Here is a 6247-nt window from a genome sequence, read left to right on the forward strand (position 1 = left end):
TAGCAGCCACAGTTTTTCCAGGTTTTACAATCATTTGAATAAAATTGTAGAGAAACCCGGCATACCGCATCGAGAATGATAACAATAAAACAGAATCTTAGAAAACAGCACAGTTCTGGTTTGGTTTCCAAACACCATTTTTAAAGTTAGCTTCTCCCTCACCATCTGGAGAGAAGACATTCTTAGTAGCATCATTCAAAACAGCTCTGAAGAGTGCGGTCAGTGCCGCGCACCCTGAAGCAGGTGCAGGCTACTCCTCACTCACAGAGGTGTGCCCCGGTGCCGCTCGGAATCTGGAACACGAGAGGACACAATGCTGGATTCTACTCTTCTAGCAGAGGGCCAAGAGAGTGGCCTGGCACAGCTCTGCAAAGAACTGCTCCTTCTCAGCAAGGCTCTCCTTTCCTTTCCATAGTAGGGAGGCTCTCAAGGTTCAGTCTCTTCGTGAACATCAGCTTTCAAAAGCAATTAAAAAAAATAAAAAGGATCCCCCTCAGAAAAATGTGACCACCTCAGGCGTGGTTTGTATATAGCCAGCCCAGGGAGTGGCACTATAAGTAGGTGTGGCCTTGTTGGATTAGTGTGTCACTGTGGGTGTGGGCTTTAAGACCCTCATCCTAGCAGCCTGGAAGCCAGTGTTCTGCTAGCAGCCTTCAGATGAAGATGTAGAACTCTCAGCTCCTCCTGCACCATGCCTGCCTGGATGCTGCCATGTTCCCACCTTGATGATAATGGACTGAACCTCTGAACCTGTAAGCCAGCCCCAATTAAATGTTGTCCTTGTAAGAGTTGCCTTGGTCATGGCGTCTGTTCACAGAAGTAAAGCCCTAACTAAGACAACTGGATTTATACAAATAAACTTAGGAGAGGCAAACGAGATTCAAACTTCCTAACACTTTCCAAAATCTCAGACAGGCCCTTTAAGCAGCTCCAAAGGGCAGCAGTCACAAAAGGAGGCACAGAGGGTACGTGTGGAAAGCACTTTAGAAGTCAACCCATTCTGTCTATAGAGGAGTCCCAGACTCCTATAGTCAGTCTCCAAGTCTGTGGTAATCCAGGGAGCCTTAGTTGGGTGACCCCCACTTTGCCTTCTCAATGTCATTAGTCTTCTCAACTATGCAGTAGGCGTAGTGTGATCAATCCCATTCTGTAGGTGGGGAAACTGAGGCACAGAAGGACTGGTAACCTTATCTGCTCATGGGTTCATGCTTCAATCATGCCTTATACCCAGCTAGCCTCACGCAAGAACTTAGAATTGCAGCCTTGGAATTCAAGTGAACATTCCTCCCCCAGCGTATGGATGGATAAAGTCGCCATCTTTGAGAGAATAGAAAGGGTTTTGAAACATAGTTCTCACCTCCAGCTTCACAGGGGGTTGTGGCACTGATGTTGCTTCTTGGGGACAGGGCAGAGCTGCACTGCTATGACAGATGGCTCCTGTGTCACTGCCAGCTCACGGACACGGATTATGGCCCCAGTCACACACTCTGTCTAGGAGAAGAACTGGAGTTACTTCTCTCTTCACACACTCCTGAAGTTCCTTCAAAGAACTGCCTCTCTTAGTGCCTGTTTTAGGTTCTTCTCTCATCACTGTGACTAAATGCCTGACCAGAGAAATGTGTTGCTACTCCAAAAACTGGAATTCAGTTTCCAGCACTCGCACGGGGGCTCCCAACCATCTATTCCAGGGGATCAGATGGCCTCTTCTGACTTCCACAGGCACTAGGCACACACGTGGTGCACATAGATACCTGCAAACAAAACACTCTTATACATAAATTAAAAGCAAATTTTTAATAAGAAATTTAGGGGCATAGTTGAAGAAGGTGCAGACCCTGTTGAGAAAAGGCCTGGTGAGAGCTGACACCTCATAGGACCAGGAAGCGGGGTGGGGCGGGGCGAGGGGCGGGGTGAGGGGGCAGGGCGGGGGCGGGGCGGGGGCGGGGCGAGGTGGGGTGGGGAGGATCTAGCGAAAACAGCTAGGCTACATCACTGAGGTCCGCTCCTCAGTGACCCGACTTCTCAAGCTTAGGCCCCCAACTCTAAAGGTTCTACACACACCCAGAAAACAGAACCACCAACTGAAGAGTAAAAGCCATGTGCCTATAAAGGACAAGTCAGACACAAACCATAACAGTACCTAGTAGTTGTCCAACGGTGGCCATTCACGGAGGTCTGCTTTGATAAGTCATCACCATAGCTGCCATTTTATCAAGAGAAAGTGCGATGATTTGAATATGCAGGATCCTTACAGACTCCTGTATTGAATACCTGGTCCTCGTTAGCCATGCTATAATGGCAGGTTCTGGAAAGGGGGCATATCGTCGAATGTTATGTCTGTCCCGTCCCTTCCTGTCTGTCACGGGGTGAAGAATCTCTCACATGCTCCCGCCACTGTGGTGTTCTACCCAGGAGCCAAGCAACCAAGGACAGGTCCCTCTGAAGTAAATCCTTTCCCCACCACCACCTAAGTTGGTTCTTTCAAATGTTTGGACACCGTAATGGAAACCGATTATCACACAGAGCCAAATCCTACAGCCAATGTGTTCTTCGTGTTCCCTAGGATCAAGTGATTGGTAATAGAAATTCTTCACATCGGCCTGGAACATATTCTCAACCTACAGTGAGTATTTCAAATTTTCCACAGTCCTTTAAGTAGAAGAACTGTATCATATAGAAAATACACAGATACCACTGCTCCATTACGAATGTGTGCTGATTAAGACAAGAAATGGGGAAAATTGGACCCTTTTTTTTTTTTTTTTTTTTTTTTAGTTTTGAATTTGCTTTGTAACCAACACAGAATAAAAAAAAATCTAATGTTCAGAGGAGGTTTCCTTTTTCAAAGATAAACTTACACTAGAGCAAGACTAAACACTAGCAAGCAACCCAACGTACACTTTCCAAACAGTTTGATAGAGTCACTAAGTCATTATCAACTTTTCCACTGTTTATCACACCATACAAGTTCTAAAAGATGGGATCACTGCTGTACTAAGCAAAGCAAAGTTCAAAGATACTTCCTCAGATTTCACATTATATGGTGTTCCTCACAAGTGTAAGAATTTTTTTTTTTTTTTTTTGCGCTTACCTAGGAAGCGCAAGGCCCTGGGTTCGATCCCCAGCTCCGAAAAAAAGAACCAAAAGAAAAAAAAAGAATTTTTTTTTTTAACAGAAGTAACATACGCTACCTGTAATAAAATGCCTGACCAAATGACTCTGGGTCTAAGTGAGAAGAAAGCCATTTCTGTCCTGACTTTTAATACTAAAATCTTGGGGGGAAAATCTTTTCTTTATTGCAGAACAGATACTGCAAGAGACACTGAAGTAGTAACACAGTATCAAAATATATACAAATGACAGTCATGTAATTTTCGTGGTTTTTACATTAGAAATATGCATTTCTCGGTTTAATCTCCTGATGAACTACCCCCAACATCAATGTTGAGGAACTCTGGCTTTATCCTATAGCACCAAGACCAAAGCACCCCCTGTACCACAAAGGATGTTGGAGGAGGCACCACAGAAGATGCAGCAGTTTCTTCCATGACTGTCTATTTTCAGAAAGCAGTCTATGGTTCCTTTATATTGCTGTTCAGATTCCCCACTCTAGGGCTGGAGAGATGGCTCAGCGGTTAAGCGCTCTGTCTGCTCTTCCAGAGGTCCTGAGTTCAAATCCCAGCAACCACACGGTGGCTCACAACCATCTGTAATGAGACCTGATGCCCTCTTGGGGTGTGTCTGAAGACAGCTACAGTGTACTTACATATAATAAATCTTTTCAAAAATTCAAAAAAGAAAAAGATTCCCCACTCTGCATCATCATGCGTCTTCTAACTGTGTCAAAGGGATATGAGAGGATTCCAGGAGAGGTAGTCACGATTTGAGCAATGATAAAAGAGACAAGAAACAGGGTTTCCTTTGGTTTTGGCAATAAGCCCTTAACAGTGTCATAAGCTTGGTAAACAACGATACCCTGAACGGAGACCCCCAAATCCTTGGTATAGACCAATAATTCCATCTGACTGGGCTATTTTCATAAGTCCCAAACCCATGAACCTTTTCCAGTATCAACACCTAGTCCGGTTCTGGGAAAACCTAGTGGATATACCACACACAAGGATGTTGCTGCGGCAGCCCCTCTGGAAGCCAGAGTTGCTAGAAACCCCCTCCGAAACCGTTTTTCTTTCTTTCTTTTTTTTTTTTTTTTTTCGGAGCTGGGGACCGAACCCAGGGCCTTGCGCTTGCTAGGCAAGCGCTCTACCACTGAGCTAAATCCCCAACCCCCCGTTTTTCTTATTAACACCAGACATGAAAAGTTGTTTGTATTTGTCCTTAAAAGCGAAGTTTGAGGCTTGTGTTGGAAAGTATCGAAGAACATTTGCCAAGCTGCCACGCCAGTAACTTCAAAATCTTTGCTCACGAGGGATGCGCACCAGGCAGTCCATCACGCCCTTGTAGCGCGCCTCTCGGCTTATCTGCCTGAAGGATGCCCGCTTCGCTCTCATGTTTGATGGGTGCCGCAGCTGTCTTCGACCCGGTGGCCGCGATACCACCAGCCAACAGGTCCTTCGCAAAAGACACAGGGTCGGGGTTGGGGCTTTAGCTCAGTGGTAGAGCGCTTGCCTAGGAAGCGCAAGGCCCTGGGTTCGGTCCCCAGCTCCGAAAAAAGAACCAAAAAAAAAAAAAAAAAAAAGACACAGGGTCGAACAACGCCTTCTTTGAAGACTGCTTCTTGGAGGGTTCGTTCGACATGCTGGACAGAGGACAGACAACCCCACAGCTGCAGCGCCACACCACACTCAAGCGACAAGAACGAGAACCCGAATTTATTTTCTTTCTTTCTTTTTTTTTTTTTTTCTCAGAACTGAGGACCGAGCCCAGGGCCTTGGGCTTGCTAGGCAAGCGCTCTACCACTGAGCTAAATCCCCAACCCCCCAAATTTATTTTCTTAAAACATTTGAAGCCACTAAATAAAACAACCATGCAATGAAGAACAGAATGACGCATATTCAGAGGGAAAAACACCGGCTAGATAAGAGGAGAGCCTCTCCAAACAAATGGTCACCTTCCAACTCAGTACAGGAAAGGGTGACTATATTAAAAAACAGTTTCAACAGTTTAAGAAGTACAGCACCACAGCTGTTAAGGAATCATAGAACCAATGAGCCCTTATTCTTCAAATCCTTGAACGTGGATTTCCTGGCAAATGGGTAAATAATTTCCTGGCAAGTGGAATTTCTCACCTCCCTGTATAAGATGTTAATTAAGAGTCAGTATTTTGGCTTTATAACTTAAAATTAGAATCTATTGAGAGAACAGCACAACTAATTTATTCAGAAGCATTTGTGTTTTTAAAAAATTAAATTTATCATAGCAGGGATACATGTGAAAATAGATATAACACTTTGATTTTAATAATTAACAATTTTTTCATATGGTCACATCACTGTTGATTGTAACTACACACATACCATATCTTAGCAGCACCAGATTCCAGTTCTACAAGGGTCACAGATGCAAAGAAAAGAATGCAGCGAACAAAGCACCTGAAGACTCGGGGTGTGCCTTATAACTCCAGGTGTGTCTCTCTAACTCCAGGTGTGCTTCTATAACTTACTCCAGGTGCCCCACTATAACTTCACATGTGCCTCAGTAACTTCCTCCAGGTGTGCCTCTATAACTTCCTCCAGGTGTGCCTCTATAACTTACTCCAGGTGTGCCTCTATAACTTCCTCCAGGTGTGCCTCTATAACTTACTCCAGGTGTGCCTCTATAACTCTGGGTTACCTTTGCAATTCCAGGTGTGCCTCTATAACTTCAAGACCAATCTAGTGACTCTCTCCTAGTGTCTCCAGTTCTCCAGCAGCTCCGGATTCTTCTCATTCTTAACTCTCCCTAGAAACTCTACCAGACTCCTTCCCCCAACACCTGCTTCTCTTGCCCCATTCATCTGTTTACCTGTCCATACTCTCCCTTGGAAGATGGTATCTTTCTCTCGTCAGAATTTACTGGAGCAGGCGCAATTGCTCAGTGGTAGAGGATGTGCCTAGCACATGTGACGACCTATGCTCCATTCCAGGAACCACACAGAAATGATTTCTACTAACACGTTTACTTTTTAAAATGTAGAGGCCAGAGGTCAACCTTGGCTGTCCTTCCTCAGGAGCCATCTATCTTGTTTTTTTGTTTTGTTTTGTTTTGTTTTTAATTCTTTTTTTCGGAGCTGGGGACCGAACCCAGGGCC

The 6247-nt window shown here is 44.9% G+C and overlaps 1 pseudogene; it reads right to left on the reverse strand.

The window, feature by feature from the left end:
* Nucleotides 1-3410: 3410 nt before the first annotated feature.
* Slc25a31-ps1 (solute carrier family 25 member 31, pseudogene 1) lies at nt 3411-4820 on the reverse strand (annotated as a pseudogene).
* Between the last annotated feature and the right edge of the window lie 1427 nt (nt 4821-6247).

This window comes from Rattus norvegicus, chromosome 17 (genome assembly GCF_021556685.1).
Source record: "Rattus norvegicus strain SHRSP/BbbUtx chromosome 17, alternate assembly SHRSP_T2T, whole genome shotgun sequence".
NCBI lineage: Eukaryota > Metazoa > Chordata > Mammalia > Rodentia > Muridae > Rattus > Rattus norvegicus.